The 21,519-nt window shown below is 35.5% G+C and overlaps 1 protein-coding gene across 49 annotated transcripts in view; it reads right to left on the bottom strand.

The window, feature by feature from the left end:
* PTPRD (protein tyrosine phosphatase receptor type D) overlaps window positions 1-21,519 on the bottom strand; it is a 2,332,398-nt gene that overhangs the window by 1,532,716 nt on the left and 778,163 nt on the right. The window contains exon 1 of one of the 49 annotated variants that reach the window (XM_032392366.1): window positions 6,991-8,528. The exons of the other annotated variants lie outside the window; for them this stretch is intronic. The gene's annotated coding sequence lies outside the window, so the exon portion shown is untranslated. Of the gene's footprint in view, window positions 1-6,990; window positions 8,529-21,519 lie in introns of those variants that run through there. 49 annotated transcript variants of the gene reach the window in all.

Below are 21,519 nucleotides of genomic sequence, written 5' to 3'. Positions count from 1 at the left end.
CAGGGTCCGGAGTTTAATTATTAGTTATTTCTCTTACGAGCTACAAAGCTTGTGCTAGTGACTTTTTTATCTCTGCATCTACAATTCCTGATGTTAAAATGAGCAAAAATAACTGCATAACTCTAAATTAAAATAAGCAGTAAATAATCCATGAAGAGTATGTATCCCAGTTCCTGACATAAAGTAGGTGCTCAATCAATTTTAGCTAATACTATTTTTATATAATGCTGCCACTATTAGAATATAGGCTTTATCATGGACTCAGTGACAGAATGGCCCTCAGAGAGCATTTGTTTCACGCTCCCAATCCTATAAATCATAGGGGCCAAGGGCAGACTGCGCTAAAATGTACCACTTTGGCATATTGATTATTTTAAATAAAAGTTACAATAGACATCCTATCTAAGGAGGATATTCAGACCCTCCTTTCCTGAAGGCAGGAAATGAATCTCTCATGGGAAAGGTACCCACCTTGTACCAGGAGGTAGAGACTTTCTTATCAGAGATGGGAAATTTAAAGCCCAGGAGGCTATATAAACAATCCTTGTTAGTTTTTACTGATTTACTGTCTCAGCCCAAATTCTGTTTAGAATACCTTACTAATGGAAGCTCCCAGAGTTTTCTTTGTCCTGTCAATTTCTCACAATTTCATTACCTCTTCGTCTAAAAAGTATAAAATTTGTCTGCTTTGGTCATTTCTTGAGGTCTCAATTTCATTATTGGGTCTCTGTCCCTACATTATAAGACATTGTTTTGTTTTTTTTCCTCCTGTTAATCTGTCTCATTTAAATTTAATTCTTAGTCCAGATGGAAGACCTTCAGGGTAGAGAAGAATTTTTCCTTCCCTTCAACATGAAGAAGGTGGGACTGGGAGAGAGTAATATTTACTTAAGGTCACATACAATCTTGGTGTAAAAAACTAAAAATAGAATCTAATTTTCATAGAACTTAACTGAATCATTTCTCTATCTGGTATATCTCATACCTTCTCAGATCTACACACAAATACATACTCAATACACATTTGCCAAAAGGACATGCACATATCTTAGGATAGATGCTAATAAGTATTTAGACTATATTCATAAAATCTAAACAGATACATGTTGCACTTTGCTTTTGACAGTTTGGTTTCTTAAGTATGTTGGAAAATACATGTAAGTACTCATGTAAAAAGTCATTTTTTGTATTTGCTCGGACAAGGAATTGAAATAAATATTTAATATGAAAGACTATAAATTTTTAATATTAGAAAAATTTTCCTTGTTTTTCTTCTAAAATAGCTAAGGGAAGATATTATTTTTAGATGCATATATACATATTTATATACTCATGTATATTTTAAATCATGCATGAAAATAAAGCAGAATATTGAGATAATTTATGTTTAAAAGAATTTTGAGTGAGAAGGTTTTTATATAATCTGCTATTTCTTTTGAACCAACACACCTATGGCTGTCTGCTTAGAGTAATTTTAAATGGCAGTAACTCAAAACACAAAAACTTAAAGCATAAACTCAACTGAAGTAGAGCACTTTTGTTTTTGTATGGAACAAAGTAGCAAAAATCTAGTAGAGTGTTCTGTAGAAACACCTGAAGATTATTCATTTCCCAAGTCAAAAGGGGAATTGAATCCATGCTGAGACTGACAGCTATTAAAAAAAGCTGATAACTCAGGTGCCTTTAAAGGAAAGAGGGAGACAAAGAAGGGTGGGATGGAGGAGGAAGAGAGGAAAGAAAGAGGATTTAAGGCAAAAATAAGAGACCAGGCCTCAGTTTAATTCTAAAAGTAGTATGGTTGTTATAATCTGACATTCCTGTTCTGAAGGAAAAGGTATGTTTAATAAAATACCAACTAAACCTAACCAACTATAAATATATATACCTAATATATATGTGTGTGTGTATATATATATATATATATATATATATGTGTGTGTGTGTGTGTGTGTGTGTGTGTATGTGTACATGTATGAGATATATATCTCCATAAATATCTCATTGTTTTATTGGCTGTATCCAGGGCGGTGTTCTTCAGTATAGTGCTTCAGACACCAGGTGGTGGGTAGGACATTCCACATGATGTGAAATAAAATTGACTTTCTACTTACATATTTTACTTAATCTTTATTCTATGTTTTCATGCATGTTGCATTCTGAACAAAATATATTAGAACGATAGTTCTTGTGAATCCCTTCACATTAGTAAAGTCATCTATTGGTGTATGTGCATGAAACTGTTTCAATAATGGTATATGTGATCAAAGTTATTCAGTGATCACCAGTCTAAAATGCAAGCAAGGGGGAGGGCGCGTGGGTGGCTCAGTTGGTTAAACCTCCGATTCTTGGTTTAGGCTCAGGTCATGATCTCATGGGTCATGGGATCAGGCCCGCTGTGCGGCTCCACTCTCAGTGGGGAGTCTGCTTGAAGATTCTCTCCCTCTGCCCCTCCCTTCACTCATGCACATGCACGCTCTCGTTCTCCCTCTAAAATAAATAAAAAAGTCTTCAAAAAGTAAAGTAAAATGCAAGCAAGGGTTAGCAAACTAGCTAGTGGGCCAAATGTTGCTTAACACTTGTATTTGAAGGCAACTTTCATTGGAACACAGCCATGGTTACATAGTGTCTATAAATGCTTTTCATTATAACAGAAGGTTTAAGTTGTTGGAACAGAAACCTTATGGTTTCCAAAGCCTATGTTTTTTTCTCTGACCATTTACAGAAAATGTTTACTATTCCCTTCACTAGCGAAAACTGACAAGAATTCAGGTCAGTTGTGGACAAGAAGAGAAACTTAATATCTCTTAGGGGCATCTTTCCAGAGCTTATAAATAGTTGTTACACTTTGGAATTTTCTCAGTTTATAGAAAAAGGTGCCAGTGTATCACTTTTTTTTTTTAAACCATAAATGCTAAAGTACACTTTATATCTGTTTCCTCAAATTAGACCTTTTTTCCATTGCTAAAGAAGGTGAATGACCTTGGCAAAGTTACTTACACTTTTAGACTTGGATTTTTACAAAAATAACTAAAATAAAGACTATAATAGCTTATAAAGTTCTGTGTTATGCCTGAATGTGTTCCATATTTGGGAAATGAGCCCTCAGTAAATGATAATCCCTTCTCTTCCCACATATTTTGACACGATATATCTTGCATAGGTTTGACTCTATAAAGTAACACCAATACACGAGTATTTATTGGTCTTTGCAAATATATATATACGTATACATATACATAAGCATGTGTATGTGTATGATTATACAAACCATATATATATATATAATAAATATAAATATAAGGAAGATATAAACAATTACTGATTTAGTAACATTAATGAGAGCAGAAATATATATAAAGTTATAGACAAACTGTGGCTGGTGTGATTGTTGAAATTTAGCCAGGATTGTGGCCAGTGATCTCATTGTTAGACCATGGCAGCTAGGCTCAAGATTGTGCGCTTAAGATCCAAGTGGGTAAGAGCTTTACTGTATTTCATGGTTCAAGAAACATAAACCTGTTTGGATGTCTTTAAATACGAATGTTCTAGTGCGGTATGCTTCATTTTAAACATGTCCTTTTGATCCTTTAAAGATTTTGAATTTTGTCCATAAAAATCTACGTTCTTCATTGGAAGACCATGAATTTCTATTTTTATATTCCCAATATCTAGCCAAGTACCTAGCAAATATTAAATTCATACTTATAGGATAAACAAAAAATAAGAATTGAAATTATATGGTAATGGGAAGGAATAGGTGAGAATAAACAAAATGGATCCTCGTAATTACTATAAATTACTGGAATCGTTATGTTGTATTGATAGGTTTACCTAATATTTATCATTTAGCATTGAATATTATACAAATAAATATTATTCAAATAAATCTCAGTAACTAGAATTTACTCAAAATACAAGTTCCTGGCAGGAAAAAAATCTATTTTTTTAGAACACTCAAGACTTGTTCTTGAAGTGAGCATCTACAGTATTCAATATTTTTTAAAAAATCAGAATTTGTGAGATTTTAATCTATAAATTTAAGGGGAAAAAAAGAAAAGAACTTAAGGGGAATCAGGCTTGTTAGCATAGAAAATCTATAGTGCAGGTATTATGTTATGGCTGAAAAAAATTAATTTAATATAGTCACATATTATTAAATTTAAGTATAGTTTTTACTAAACCATTAAAATATTATCTTTTCCCATGATAGACATAAATGGTAACTCTGACTATTCTATTTGCCGTATTTCATTATTTTCAAAGTAAAAAGAAAGAGATATTTTATAAAATCAAAAACACGTCTCTGCCATTACTTGAACAATCTTGTCCATGAGAAAGTTCAGTGGTGGACCCAGGCCAAGATTTGCGGGCAAGAACCAGAAATGAGATAGACTTTCTTGCCTACAGACTGTGCCCCTCAGGGCAAATTACAGAATTTCATGACTGTGTGAGGTGAAGGAGTAAATTTAAGTTAAAACTGGGCTATTTTCAATACCAAAAATTCTCATATGGCTGAAGGGCCCAAATAGTAGGGTCCTTCAGTCAGTGGTGATATTCAGAGTCATGTCTTGTTTTCTCTGTCATGTTGGATTCATTCAGGCCCCAGGAATGAACACTGAGGTAAAAAGACAGAAGCTATAAATGCTTGGTAGAAAGTTCTCAGCAAGAGGACATAAAGTCAGTTATATGAAAGAAAATCTAGAATCTTAACAAAGACAAGGCAAGTCATAAAGCCAATCTTAAGGCCTGGGCCTGCTATTCCAACCTGGCAAAGATTAGCAGACAGCTATAATTAAGTAATTAATTAACTAACCAGACTGCCAACTACAGGAATATTTTCAGCTCTGTAGGGGTAGGATATCTCATTGAGGGAGGGGCAGGAGTGGGTGAGGCAGAAGCCACAGTCTGCAAAGGGGAGGAAAGAGGATTAGCAAAATATTAATCGACTTGTGTGTTGAGGAAGACCAATTCCCAGTGTTGTAGAAATTACGTAGCTAGGCATGGAAATTAACTTTCTATTTTTAATATTTGCTATTTGGAAATTACCTTAGTGTTACAGAGAATATAATACACCCCTCAGGCAAGATACTTAGTTTCTCAATTTAACAACACTTTGTTCTTACCCAAATAATCACCAAATTTCCAATCTTTATACCCACACATAAAGCACAACAAAAAGGGTATATCACAGCATTGGCATCCAGAGCCATTTATAACCAAAATTGCTCTCCATGTCTTCTCCAACACTAAATTTTCACAAAGTGGATCCAGAGTTTAAGGTAAGGAATCAGACTCTAGGTAAGCATTCCAGCAACTGAAGAAATGATGTTGTAGAAGATACACTATGTTCTGTTGAAACTTCATTACAGAAATTAAGCCCTTAAAACTACACTACATAATTTGTTAACATTTCAATGGATTTTTTTATAAAATAAACTCATTTCAGGTAATTTGGCTCTTGAGGGCAGCAATACATGAACATATAGGATGTATGAGTCTCAAAACACAGTGTATTTGAGTTACCGGGGGGGTTACAGATTTCTGGACTCCATGTCAAAGGGTTCTGATTTGCAGTTTGAAGATAGAGCTTGGAAACTTATTTTTAACAAACCACCTCAATCGTTACTCTGTTGAACACCAAACAAACCAGAGATGAAAGAAAAATACCACTGAAAGTGCTTAGGGCTGACACAGCTTGGACAGGAGAGACAGAATATGGAGGGCCAGAGGGAGGAGGAGTTCCTTTTGATTGAGTAAAAACTGCCAAAATCATATTTGAAGGAAGCCACATGTTGTACCCACAGGAGAATTAAAGAACGTGGGAGATCATGATAAAGCTTTTATCTTGGGCAAAACTGATGAGGTGACAGAGCAGTGATGAGTGAAACTAGCAGAGAGAATATCATGCCATAGAATAGAAAATTCCTCAAGCATGCCAGAAAAAAATAACACATTCAGACACTCAACTAATTAGATTATTCTTCTAGAGATTTTTGGTTTTAAAATGTTATTAAATTGCCCCAGAAAATTACCTTTAACTTGGCTCTTAAGTAGAAAGAATATACTCAAACACAATCCTAAATGTCCTCCCAGCATTGTTAAAAGTAAGCCTTATTGGGGCACCTGGGTGGCTCAGTCAATTAAGCATCTGACTTTGGCTCCAGTCATGATCCTGGGGTCTGAGGATCGAGCCCCACATCAGGCTCCCCACTTTCCAGTAGAGTCTGCTTGTCCCTCTTTCTCTGGCCCTATCCCCCCAGCACATGTTTTCTCTCTCTCTCTTTCTCTCTCATAAATAAACAAAATCTTTAAACAAAAGTAAGCCCTATTTTTCTGTCCCCATGCCTGATTAAAAATAATAAATAAATGAAACAACCAAACCCCATTTGACTCCACACCCAAAAACTGATTACTTCACCATTTTCCCTGCAATGGGACACATATGCCATCCACAACAAACTACGAATGTGCTCTACGATATTTGCAAATAAATACAATGTATTTTTACTTGTGAGTACCATCTGCAGGATTTCAAGCATGCAAAATATTTTGATGCTTCAGGGAATTTTATACAATTAATGCTCTAATTTTCTAAGAATGGTTCAAATGACTGATTATGAAATGTCTGCCCAGTTTCCCTTGCATTAACTCTTGAAAGTAATATCCCCACTTTCTGACCCCAGTTTGGGCAGTTAACCCAGTTCTTCACCAATGCCCTCTGACTTCCCCGAATCCCTGTCATTTCATAGGAAAACATTACCTCTGAGGTTATCTAGGTAAAGGAATAGGATTTCCTTCCAGAAGTATATGGTTATTTTTCCTTAATCATAAAAACAGAGAGATATGAGGCTTCCTTCACACAGAAGCTAGTACCTATCATCACCACTATTCCCTTCTTTCTGTCACCATGAGAACTCTCTAGGCCCGGCCAGACCCTCCTGCCATGGAACTGCTCTCGAATAGGAAGCCTCCTAACCATCCCGGACTTACCAGAACCATCTGGTGCTTGTGAAGTTATCTTGGAGCATTAAAAGGGAAGCTTGTAGGGCTCTCTGTGGAGCTGAGGCCTCGGGCCGGGAAATGAAACTGCTTTGCTTTGTCACTGAACCAGCTGAGATACCTGCCTGTAGGTGATGTACATCACACTTTTTAAAAGCAGCAGCTCCACGTGATGAAGCTACATCCTGCTACAGCAGCCCCCAGCAAGAAGTGCCAGAAAACGAAGTCACACAAGACTAGCAGCAGCCCACGTGATTCACAATCAGCACTGAGGACTTTTCTCGTATGGAAGAACTTGTGAACAAGTCAGATGAGCTGGGATGCCAAATTGAGATCAGTGGAATAGGGGAAATTTTTAAAGGGCTTCTGATAAGCTATACCCCACTTCAGAGTCTTGTCTCAGAGTCTTGTTTCGGTTTGATCTCTATACTAACCTCAGAAGTTAACTTTTGGATTTTACAGTATACTTTTCAGAAACAATAGATGCAGAGCCAAAAATTCTTCAATGCCTTTTCTCTTATGCTCATCAATACCAGCACAGTTAGCAGCCAGAACCCATTAATTCAATATCTTGGCTTGGGGTGTCAATGAATACAGAGACATATGACCACTAGACCATATGCTTCCTGAGGGCAAGAAATACATTTCAAAATCAGAATCCAAATTATGTAAGATGTGATGGCAAATGTTCAGATGTATACAGAACAAAGAGAGATGCCATTTGTTGCATTTATGAGCATTTATGTATTTTATCTTGTTGTAATCATTTTGACTACTCAGGAAATAAGTCATGAGAAGACAGAGGTTTAGAAAAGTAAAACTCTTATCCAGTATGACACAGCCTTTAGTGGTAGATCCAAGCTTTGAAATTTGGCAATCTGATCCCAGGAGCTATGACCTCAACCGGTATTTGCATCTGTTCAGCAATATATGTTAAAGATATTAAGAAGAAAATCAATCAAATAGATAACCAAGTATATTATCTTCTTTTATTTCAGTAGAACAATCTTTTTTTCAAAATGGTGCTCATGTAAACAGAACTGATATATGTGTATGCTTACTTCTTTTTCTTGTAAGAAACCATGTTATAGCTGGTTGTTCTTCAAGGTTCCCAAATACTAAAAATAAATTAATTGCCTTGATAACCTACTGAATAGGTCTCTGAAAATCAATAAACAATGCATGCTTTGGTAATCTCTAATCAATAATCTGTTTATTAGAGAACGCAAGATATTTTCTAAGTTGAGACAAAGATAAGTCTGAGCATGTCCAAAAACAGGATATGTTTGTGTATTTGGAGGGTGGTCACTTACAGAGGGGTGTTATTGATGAACTTCTGGGAAAATCTGCAATGAAGGAATCAGCTGCGAGTATTAGGGAAAGTGGCCCCCTGGACTACTCACAGTGACTTCCACTTGATCCCAAAGGATCAACTTGTACAGGTGCAATCTACCACAGCTACTTTCATAAGGAGGGATTCAGAAAAAAGAACAAAACAAAACAAAACATATACTTAGATTGTAATAAAAACAGGTAGTGAGAAAAAGAGATGAAACAATGAACCCAGGCACCAAATTAAAAAAAAAAAAACAATCAAATTGGGAAGATATGATCAGCAGTGTTCCCTTTTAAAGTTTTTGCATAAAAATTGTTGATTGACTTTATATGCACTGGTTTGGTTAAACTAGAACAAAAAGCCAAAATATCATTATCTTCAATTTATATGTGCAAGTCAAGCTCTACTGCTATTGTTTATTCTGATGATGATGATGAAGAAGAAGAAGAGGAAGGAGAGGAAGAAGAAGGAAAGGAGGAGGAGGGAGGTAGGGGGAGAGAGAAGGAGGAGAAGAAGAAGGAGGAGAAAAAAAGGTGAGGAGGCAAGAAGGGAAAAGAATCCCTAGGCTTAACGTAATCAATTGCTGTGTATTATTCCAGATTTCAAGGAAAAGCACATTTAGCTCAGGTGTGATTGCTAAGCTCTTGATGGGCATTTTGATATTTCAGTTCATGATCTTCGGCTATCAGTCTCACAGTAAAAGAAATACTAGCTGTATGCTAATTTAAGAGCTGCCTCTTGTAGCCTGTTGATGCTCCACCCAAAATTCGCAAGCTTCTTATAATCAAATCAAAATCTTCAGATACTTTTTCTGAACACAGTAATACATTAAAAGTGTAGGTAGTTACCTTTTAAAGCTTAATGCAGTAAAGTCAGAGAACAGCATGGTTTCCCCAAGGAATAAAATCGGTCCAGCACCCAACTCAGCTTCTAATCAAGATCAGCCATCAGTATAATGTGAAAATAAATGCACAAACAGATGGCATCGATAAACAAGCCCTGGAGCCAGAGCATGGTATGCTGTCAACTCTAACACATTAAGTTACCCAGATAATCCAAACCAACAAATACCAGCCTGTCATTCCCCATCCCTACCCACCAAATGACTTAAATTTAACTCTGGAACATAAAGGTATCATTGAGATATACTTAATTCTTCAAGGATATTAAAACCTGGTTCTTTGTCTTTCTTGTAGATACCCAAATTTGAATCTTTCTAGTGATTCTTTGTAGAAATCAGATGCAACGTAAGTCTTGAGACTTAGAAGACCAAGGGTCCTGCTGGAAGCAGGAAGAATCCTGGCTCACAGTTCGGATAAAGAAGTGAAGCTAGCAAGCAATTGGAAATTGTTGTTGTGCTTATTGTTAATATTATTATTCCTGGAATTGCTATTATCCTAGCTTGCCACTCAGTTTACTGACCAAACAATGACTGAAACATCAAACATACAAGGGCTTAACAATGTTTCTAGAGTCGTAAGATACATTTCAGAAAATTCATAACTAAAATAATAACTAAATGAATGAGGGAAGGGAAGATTTAATTTAAGCAAAACCCTTTGGAGAAAATTTACATATACAAAGGCACAATATTTGAAAGATCTGTCTTTGGAATCAAAGAGACCTTATATGTACCTGCTAGCTATGTGATTCTAGGCAAAATTAGTTAACATGCCTAACTTCAGGAACTTCATCTGTAAATTGATGCTCACAATACCTACCTCATAAGCTTATTTTAGGATAAAATAAAATGGGGTAATTACACAATTTAGCATATAATAATCACTGCAATATTGGTCTCTATGACTATTTTACTAGAAATAATATGAGCAAAATTGGGGTCAGTATAACAGATCACTCACTCTTGGGCATCTTTGAGCAAAATTCATCTTGCCTGCATTATTGCAGTATCATATTGCTGAGTAGGAGATAAAAAGGTTAAAATGAAATGCTTTTACCAGGGAAGCCCTAGCATGGCTGCTTCTACTTGGGAACACAGCTAGATCTGTTCCATAGAGTCAATGGAGATCAAACATATACTTTAGAATGTATACAATAAAGAAGTGAACATTGTCCTTTTTTGGTTCAATTGAAGTTAAAGCATTTACTGCAGAGCCTAAGGATTCATATTTTTCAAGCAATTATCTCTGTGATGTTATTTTATGAGATTTAATTAGATTCTTTTTAAAAATGTAAGGAAAAAGTACAAGTACATTTCTGATGTATCAATTATATATATATATATATATATATATATATATATCCATTTACAAATTTAATGGGCCTGTACATTTGTGTTGCTTATTGCAAATCACTGTCATAAGAAGAGGCATAGCTCATTACTGTCAATTTTGGCTACACCATTGTCATAAAATAGTTAAATCATCAAGTCTATGAGCTACCCTTAAAAAAAAGTCTATGAACTACCCTATCTAGTTAAAATGTTAATAAGTTAGCAAATTAAGTTCCACAACATTCTTAAGTTTCATATTCATTCTGAGAATTTCTATTACTGATAAATGGAAAAGGCTACCAACTCTTCTCCACAGAGCAATGACCAGAGATCAAAAATACACAGTGAAGGTAGATGGATGCATTTTCAAATTCCCAGAAAGCTCTAAAGCCAAACAAATTGAATAAATTTTTTTGAATAAAAAACACTCCTCTATAAGTTAAATTTATAGATGAAAGTAGAAAAATCTGCCTGAGGACAGAGTTGACAAGGACTATATATCTAAAATTGGAATTTGGAATAACTATAGGCCAAGACGCTGAAAGAGAATTTTTGGTAGCTAATATTCTCATCAACGAGGAAGCCACACAAGCATAAACGTGTTTAGAACTAGGATAAATGGCAGTAGCAGGCAAAGATTTATTAGATTCCAAGAAAAAAAATGAAAATTGAGACTAATTTGATTTTTTTCTCTTTATAACACACCCTCAGTAAAAATAATTAAAAGTTAAAATCTGAAATTTGGTATAATGTACAAAGCTATATACAAGTATACTTTAACTGTATAAAAGCTACACATAATCATCACTCCTTCATATGGATTTGAAAATTTTCATGTAATCCTTTTCTCATCTTCATAAATTTGTAAGTTAAAGATCTTTTATATGTGCTTATGGTTGTCTGTAATTGTCTTTAAAAACTATAATTACCAAATACTTGAGCATTTACTATTAATCAGACATGGTACAAAATAAAAATAAGATTTTGTTTATTCCTTTAAAAAAAAAAAAAGATTTATTTATCCATCTGAGGTGGGGAGGGGCAGAGGGAGAGGGAGAAAGAGTCTTAAGCAGACTCTGTGCTAAGCATGGAGCCCAAGGTGGGGCTCAATCCCATGACCTTGAGATCATAACCTGAGCTGAAACCGAGAGTTGGATGCTTAACTGAGTGCATCACCCAGGCAACCTAAGATTTTATCTATTCTTAATGATAACACTAGGAGATAAATACTACTATTTTCATATTCTTCAGATGATATAACAGAAGCTTTGGAGAAGGTTAGTGATTTTTCCTATCACATAGGTAATGCCTGAATCCTACCTAAATACAACAGGTGGATATCTACTGGAGTCTTACAATGTTTTAGTGCCAAGAAGTGAGCACACTAAATAAACATCATCCTTAGAGCATTAAGTACATCACTTTATTTATATGGCCTAATTATATAGGTATGGGTGTACCACATATTACCCAAGTCATGTATAATTTCAATGTAGTCTTTGATAAAGAAAACTTCTAGTGTTTATAGCACAAATTCACAAATTTTATTGTGAGGGGCCAGGCAGTAAATATCTTAGGCTTTGCAGGCCAGAAGGCAGCACTGTAACTACTCAATTCTGTTGTTACAGTGCAAAACAGCCACAGACAAGACAGAAGTGAATGAGCTGGCTGTGCTCCAATAAAATTTTATTTATGGACATTTAAATTTGAATTTCATATAATATTCAGGTGTCAAAAAACATTCTTGTAATTTTGCTTCAACCATTTAGAAATATAAAGAACATTCTAAGTTCTGGGAAGATACAAAAACAGATGGTAGACCCAATTTAGCACCCAAGCTAGTTTACTGGCCCTCTGCCCTACAGTGTCTAAAGTTCTTAGCAGTAGTGGTTTAGGCACTAGAGTATTCATAAAATCTGGTATAACTCTATCCTGCTCTTTACGTGCAAGATAAGTCTTAATTTACCATTTTTAATGCATGATATGGCTTTGAAGTGATATAATTAGTTATACCCATAAAACACAAGTTATATAATCCCCGGTCATATCATAAAGTACAAGGTATAAAACTTATCTGATCTTTGAAACTAAGTAGTGTTTTCCAGATTAGAATTTAAATATAACATCATGGATTGAGGAGAAAGGTCTTGGGAAGTTCTTTTACATTTGACAGAGTGAGAGTCTGGAAATTTTTGTTTTAGTAAATCTTGGAAAGTTGATCAAGGACATAGTTTCCAAGACTCCTAAGAAATAAAATGTTAAATATCTTTTCTCAGAAGGATTCCACTGGCACTTACAAACGTAGCTATCAAATGATTTTTATTTGTATATTTTTCTTATACTTGTGTTTGTTTTAGAAATGATATGCCCAAAATATTTTTACTTGGTTTTGGTCACTTTTCTAAAAAAAAAAAAAAATTGAACTATAATCCAGTTTCAAAATTCCTTTTTAATGTCATGATTTCTGCAAAATCAATATGCCTCAAAAAACAATGAAATTTAAAACAGTTTCTTCTTACCTGTTGCCCATTTTGACAGATAAGTCCCAAAAACAAGTGCTCTTGCACGTAATTGTACCTCTTGGTATATCTAGAGATGATATTCAAAAAGTCCCAGAAGCTCCCAGTGTTATCAGCTTTCTTTTCTTCTAACAATTGTATTATCAAATTGAGGGTGTTAGGGTACTTTTGCACTATTAAAATTAATGAAAGAAACAAAAGTATATTTCTTCCTTTTGTTTGTCAAATAGCTACACATCAAGCAAAATGAAAAAAAAACTAATAATAACATAATATTTGCCAGATTTTTCTCATTGCTAATAGTTTCTTTACAGGCATTTAATTGATTCAAGTTTTGAGTGGTCTTGATCATAATGCTATCATCTTGACCTTGATTCATGCCATGATGACCTTGAGGTCAAGTCAAAGCAGCCTTTTTTTTTTCTTTTACAGAAGCAAAGACTATGCAATATTTGATTATAAACATTAGAACAGTTACAATGAAGTATTACAGGAAAGCCATTTTTGTTTCTTTTTAAAGTCAGGCATACTACGACTTTCATTTTTACAAAGTTTTATAGCAGTCAGTATTTCTCACATACTTCTCAGTTCATTGTCCCAGCAATGCCCAGTCAAATAAAAGGGAGATCACTATCCTTTGCCACATCATGGCTGATCATGGGAAACAAAAAGTAGAAGCTAGAATTGCATATGGCAAACACTACTTAACATATTAGGAGACAATACCTACTTAAGTCCAGTAACAAAAAGAAATGCATCCTGTGTATAATGCAAAGAAATGGCATCTTCTTCATTCACTGAGACTAGCAAGATGGATGGCAAGGGAAGTAAGATGGTGAGACAGAAGATTCTCAAGGGTGGAATAGAATCAGTGACAATCCCAGCAATCACAGGGGGAATGCATTGTAAAAATAGGAAATTTTAAAGAAAAAGAAGTTTATTTTCAAAACTCAGTGGGAAAATGGTTCTAGAATCCGTTAGGCTGTCCCAGTTTTCTGATGGTCCCCACTGCCACAGAGATACCAAGCTCAGCAGAGCTTCACTCTCCTCTTAATTCAATTTTTTCCATATTTCCCAACCCTTCTTCAACAGATACCCACTACAAAAAGTGGCATTTGCTCAGTAGACTGAGAGAGCTCTATTGGATCAGTGAACTATGAAGGAGAAAGGAGTGATGCAGGACTGAAAAGCAGAAAGAAAGAGCAATGCAGGGAAATAAGCTATAATAAAATGTGAAATGGGTACAGAAGAATGGGAAATGGAAGCAGTGGTAATTGTGAAAAGACCCATATATTCTTCTTCCTCTTCCTTGTCCCTCAACACTGGTTATAAGCCTTGGAAGTAGGAACTTTGGTTGCAGCCTTTAAACCATCCGCATGTAAACTGTCAGGTTTTTGGACACCGGACTTAGCTCCAAGCGATCTGCACTGTGGCTCCTGCAATTGGTCATGACACAATTTCAAACCCTTTGCCCTCAGTGTCCAGCACTAGATATGGAATTAGGGACATCATCATGGATTTGTCTTTTCCCTAATGGCAGCTTTCTCAAGTCCTCAGATTTCTGACGCCTTGTTGCTAGAGTGTGAAACATCATTCTGTTTCTCCCCATTTGACTTGCATTATATTAGGGAGACAGAAAAGGGAACAACCTCATTGGAATGGAGCCCTGAGCAAGTTACATGCCTACTGAATAAATGTGCGGTATCTCCTTCCCAGGCTTAGGTAATTGCTTTTTTATTTATCTCAAACCATTTTCATCCTCTTCCACAACCTAATAGAGTCACTCAGCACACACAGTGGATTTCCATCAGAGGAGCTCGCAGGAGGCAGGCTTTGCTGATAAAATAAATAAATAAATGCAACCATGGAGTCCATATTACAGCAAGTGGAATCTGAAGTTTTACATTTATATATTAAATTAAAATGACTTTCTGCCCATATTATACAAAATGTCAATTGTAGCTCAATCAGGCAGCAGACAGGTTGGTTGCTTTCTGAGCAGAGATGTCTGGAAGTTCTATTTCAGGGCAAACACCCCTCGTGGGCCATGGAGACATTTATTAATAAGTTAATATGGCAGTATTCATTCTAATCACATTTAGTATCTGTCTTGTGTGAGGATAAAAGTATGGGTGAAGGAAGAGAACATCAATATCTTTTAAATGAGCATGGCTGATGAATACTCTCCTTGAAGTAAATGAAAAAAATCAAATGGAAAGAAATTTTAAGCGAACAAAAAGAAAGCGAAGATATGAAGAATGCATTATCACTCTACACTGAACCATTGTCTCTGTCAAAAGATTCACTCTGTAACACCAATCAGAACTTTATATTTTCCCCCTTAACCAGACACTCAGGGAACTGTGATCTCTAGTCTGTGCAATTGTTTTCGAGAACAGAGAGCCACAGGCCCTGAATTATAAAAGGAACACATTTTTGTAATGAGATATCTTTTCATCATTAAAAGATGTACTATTTCATTATACTCTGGAGGCTCTAAAACTAAAAGACATTTGCTACTAGTAGACACATACGCACTATAAAGATGATGACCAAACACGCTTTGTCTGTATTTGGTAAGTATAATGGAGATATCCCTGATTATACAGAGAAAAACACTTATCCCGAAAACAGTGCATGTGACTTCCAACTTGCTTCAGTTTTCTCTGCTCTCAGACTTGACAGATACATGACTGAAACAATAATCTATAGAGCAAGGATGGCAAACCCTGGCAAGTGTGCCAACACCTCCACATTCTGCCCTCAGGACAGACTAATTCATGATGGCACTCTTTCGACAACTCAGTATTTGGATGCAGATGACTCAGAAACGCATACAAGACAGTGACTAGCAATTGATCTATGTCTCCGTTTCTCAATTATTAGCATAGATAGACAAAAGCTCTGACTTACATGGTTTCAGATAAAATTAAGAATTATATAACTGGAAGGCTTTTTTTTTTTTTTTTTTTTTTTAATATTCAGTATAACCTTCTCATTTTAAAGATGCAGGAATTAAGGCCAACCACAGTGAAGTGATTTGCTCAAACCAGCAGAGTTATTTGCAGGACAGAAAAGGACCTAGGAGGAAAAGAAAATTAGTCCAACCCATCAATTTCACAGATAAGGAAACTGAGCATAGAGCAGAAAGATTTGCCCAAGACCAGGTGTTAAATCTTGTGCCAACCCCAATCAATCGAGGTGGCTTCCTGGATCAATGTGTTGAAAAGGGTGCCAAAGCTGAGTCTGAGCCTAATGGATCAGTTGACTAATTAGCAATGATCAATTAGCAATGTCTCTAAGATTTGAGGGTAAGGAAGGGCAGGAAAAAAAATGCTATTTGTTGGAGGAGCTAATTGAGATGACATGACCATCAGCTGACCTGAGAACTGGACCTGGGCAAACAGAGGCATCTCACTCCCTCCCCTGTGCTTGGAACATATGCTTTCCCACCGCTCTGTAGTGGAAGCCATTTTCAAGTAAATAGCCTTTAGAGAGTAAGGTACTGTTGAGACTCTCGGGACTGAATATGTGAATGAACCCAGTTAAGGCCTCTATGTCAACTTGCTAGGTTCAGCAGGAGGGTGCAAGCATCTAAGCACCTTGCAGCTGCCCAGGACAAGCTTATATATATATATATATATTTATATAATTTATATATATATAATTTTGTGTGTATATATATATCTAAATAGATGTATATATATTTTGTATAGATAGATAGATAGATAGATAGATAGATATCTATAGATAGATAGATAGAGATATATATATATATACTCTTGCTTTTTAAGCCTGCCAGCTCCCAGTCTGGAGTGGTTGGCCTCTTTCTTAGGTCACTCCCTGGCTTCTCAGGACCAGTTTCAGATTACACCTGGGAAGCACCTGAGGTTGTGAACTAACAGTATATAATAATATCCCTTATTTAACTTCAGTATTCTGAGCCCGATCGCACCAAAATAGCTTTAAGGAATGATTTGGATTCCCAAATAGCGCCATCCACCTTCAAAGAAAGAATGCTTTTGTCATGTGTGCATAACTATTTGAATTCATATGAAAGCAATATTTTTCAATAGCTTTAATTAAGTTGGTGTCCTGATTTAATAAAACAGTTCTGTTAAGTTAGTTTAGGCTCCTTAGGCTCCTGAGATTTAGCCTTATAGTGCTGACAAATTCAAATTTCTCAGCCTGCAAACTTCAAGGTCAGGCTCTGGAATATGGTAGCATCACAAAAATAATGTGAAGCCATTTGGGGAGAAGCCAGCTGGCTCTTTACTTTTAACAAGCTTCTGCTTCTTCATGTGCCACACACCGTTTCCTTTAAAATTTCATCTAGTATATTTGCACCTAATTTTAGATAACAGTATAGAAAAAAATCACAACTTAGAAAATAAATTAGAATATTTCACTTTAAAGAAGTGTTTATCATAAGGTTCCTAATAATAACAAACTCCCTTGGTACATTTAAAATAAGATTTGATTCACCCAAATTATTTAAAAATAACTATTCGGTAACATATATCTACTGCATAAAATAAAATTCACATGTCCATGAATAATATCTACTGGGGAAAAAAAGCCAAATAATTGATAATAAATGCATATAGCACTTCATAAGATCTGCTTTGGAAAGAGTCATGATTATTATTCCACTGTGGAATCACTAAAGGCAAAACAGATGCAGGAAAGGGATTACAAAGTTGTCTAGGAAAGACATCACTGTTAACTTATTTTTGAAAATTCAATTCAAGAACAGCTTGAGCCAAGTTTGAAAGAATGCTATTTATTTCCTGGACAAGTATTTAATTATCTGTATTTAAGGGGGCATATATGCCTTATTTGGGTTAAGGAAAGACACAATATAGTATTTCATTATTTCTTCTTGTTCAGATATGTTTATAAGAATATAGAGATACTAAATAAATTTTATTGGTCTTTCTAAATTGTTGCTATTTCATATCAACACCTACTACTTTCTGTTTCTTCCTTATGCCCAGGTTGGAACAATGACAGTTTAAGATTGACAAATACACTCACGTTTCACAAGCTGAAGGGAGATAGGCAAAAGCATAGATTAAAACGTGAAACAGAATATATCGATGGCACTTAGACTATCCCATTTTGGAAATACGTTTGTGAAGCTCTCCTAGTACCACTAGCAATTACAGTATATTGTTCATCCATACCAAAATGGCTTTGTCTCCAGTGGTATTCCTTAGTCAAGCTTGCTTTGTGGCTTTTATCACCTTATAGCAGAAAATAGAGTTGTTAGTTTTGTTGCAGTTTTCTTTTTTTCTTTTTTCTTATGGTTTTCTTTAGCTAACATAACAAAACTGATGTATCTGTAGTATGGATCTGAAATTTGGCATCTCCTCTTCAAGAAAAATGCAGTGTTGGAAAAAACTAAAATTATGTATTGCATTATCGAGATATAAAAGAACTGTAGGCAAAATAGATACTATAATTGAAGTTCTTATTTTTGTAATCAGACAATTTTTAAAATATTTATCATATTTCTTTCAACAGTAAAGGGAATCTCAATTGGCTTTTTTGCTATCCTTTGCTAACATACATAATGAACTAATGTTATCCTTACAACCTACTTTTAAATCACATAACTGCAAATGTATGCAGTTGGGGGAGGGAGAAGGAGAGGGAAAAAGAAAGAGGAAGGAAAGGAAGGAAAGATATGAAGAAATAGGAGGAATTTTTGCTAGGGAATTCTATTTAATCGTGAATATATGGGGAGAAATACATTTTATATTTTCCCAGTAAGATTCTAAGATTCACTCCAATTAGACTCCCATGGTGTGACAATAATTAATTTCCAAAATAGCTTTTTTTTTTTTTTTTTTTTTTTTAGAGAGGGAGAAAGAGAGAGATAAGGGGGAGGGGCAGAAGGAGAGGGAGAGAGAATATTAAGCAGTCTCTACACCCAGCATCGGGTCCAGATGGAGCTCATGTTGGCTGGCTCTGAGATCATGACTTGAGCCCAAACCAAGAGTTGGAGGCTTAACCAACTACACCAGCCAGGTGCTTCTACCATTTCTTATTCTTATAACTCATGGAAAGTTTAGATTGTTTTTGAATTACCTCTCTACATGATAATGTTTTGTTCATAGTGATGATATCGTTCACATATTTGTAGAAAAATTAAGAGACATATTGAAGTTATAAACATAAATACTAGTTAAAATAGAGTAAAAGAATTTATAAACTTTCTTGTAAAAGACTAAGTTGATGATGACAATCTGTAATAAAAAACAAGTTGGAATCTTCATAAATAAGTATATGTGTGTGTATGTGTTCCCTTGATCCCTGCCTTGTGTTATATTAACTTGCCAAAATGTCTCACAGAAGTCAAGTAAACTGTTTACTCACTAGATTATCAGTTTTTTATAAAAGGATATAACTCAGGGACAGAAGGAAAAGAGTCCTTGGGAAAGGAACGGGAGTTGTCGAACTTCCTTGTCTTCTCCAGGCACACCACTTTCTCAGCACCCTCTCATGTTCACTAGCCCAGAAACTCCTCCAACCCTGTACTTTTTGGGTTTTTTAGGAGTCTTCACTATGTAGGCATGATTGTTTAAATCACTGACTACTGGCAATCAAATTAGCCTTTAGCCCTTGCCCACGCCCAGAAGGTGTGTGGGGAGGTGGGAGACTGAAAGTTCCAAACTTCTCCTCACATGATCGGTTCTTCTGGTAAGGAGCACCTCCATCCTTAGGTGGGACCCAAAAGTCAACTCACTGAAATAACAAAAGACACCTTTATCGCCTTTATCACTTAGGAAATTCCAAAGATTTGAGAAGCACTGGGATGAAGACCAAATGTATAATTATTACAAATCACAATGTCATACCATCTTTGTCTTGATATTTTAAAAATAAATTCACTAAATCTTGGGATGCCTGGATGGTTCAGCAGATTATGTGTCTGACTCTTGATTTGGGCTCAGGTCATAATCTCAGGGTTGTGAGATCGAGCCCCACACCCAGCTCCATGCTGGTTAAGATGCTCTCTCACCCCCCTCCCCCCCCCCCCTCCTCCCCACCCCCCCCCACTCACACGAGCTCTCTCTCCCTCTTAAAAAAATAATAAAATTAAATTAAAAACAAATAAATAAAATAAAAATATATAAAAATTTAAAAAAATAAATTCACTAATTCTTGCTTAAGAATAGATTCCTAAAGATACGTTCATAAGCCAAATGCTACATACAATCGTAAACTCTTCTTATCCATTATAAAATTGTTTCCTCAAAAGTATTTTCCAATTGATTTAACTTTGCTAACAGTATATGAAGGAATCTCTTGGCAAACCTGTTCCTACTGAGTACCAACTTTGAAAAAAAGTTAAATCGGCCATTTCCAAAAGCAAAAGACACGTTTAGATAAAATAAATTGATGTAAGTCCATTTGAATAAAAGTTTTATTTCATTCTCTAAAAGGGGGACAAAATAAATTAGGTTAGTGCAAAATCCATCCCTGTCTATGCAGACATGAAGATTACCTCTAATTGCCACACAGTGTCACTTACCCAAATCTGTCTGGTTGGTGTTGCTAGTTCTTCAAAATATGAAGTAAACAAAAGAAAACAAAACAAAACCACTCTGGCCTCAGTAAGAGATCTTTCAAAGGTCTTGACTATGCTTTCTTGTCCCTGTTTTAATTCTCTGGCCGGAGAGGGGCTGCATGAACTGGCAATCAATGCCTTCTTGGGATGGAAAGTCAAAGGTAAGAAATTCCCACCACAGGTGTAATCACTTATGTTTGGAAATCTTTGTTGTGGTCCGTTGAGCTGAGTTCCTCAAGTTCTCTGAAAACATGCAGCACATGCTGTGTTAAGAATAATACAAAGCAGCTACCACTAAAACTAGTTTGGTTCTACAAATACCAACCCGAACCCTTAGCCAATATCTGTTTTTTTTTTTTTTTTGGAAAAGTGTATATTTTTTTAATGCCACAACCTAAGTCTTCTTACATATTTTGCAGGTGTCCTTGTGCCTTTTCAATTATTTTTCAGTAGAAACCAAAATATATAAGATATTAAAATTTACCTGATTTTCTTACAGTATTACTCCGTAAAATAATTTGTAAACTTTTCAATAGCAATTATTTCTTCATTAATATGAGAGACTTAAGAGCAGTTGACAATAGTGGAAAATTTCATCTTATAGTAATTTTATAAAATGATTTTTGGATTTTAGGGGCACCTGGATGGCTCAGTCGGTTAAGCGTCTGCCTTCAGCTCAGGTCATGATCCCAGGGTCCTGGGATCGAGCCCAGTGTCAGGCCCCCTGCTCAGATGGGAGTCTGCTTCTCTCTCTCCATCTGTCCCTCCCCCTGCTCGTTCTCTCTCTCAAATAAATAAATAAAATCTTTTAAAAAATGATTTTTGGATTTTATTCATTCAACAAAAGCATTCATAA

This window comes from Phoca vitulina, unplaced genomic scaffold, assembly GCF_004348235.1.
Source record: "Phoca vitulina isolate PV1807 unplaced genomic scaffold, GSC_HSeal_1.0 scaffold67, whole genome shotgun sequence".
NCBI classification, from domain to species: Eukaryota; Metazoa; Chordata; class Mammalia; order Carnivora; family Phocidae; genus Phoca; species Phoca vitulina.
This window is presented reverse-complemented; position numbering and strand designations above follow the sequence as displayed.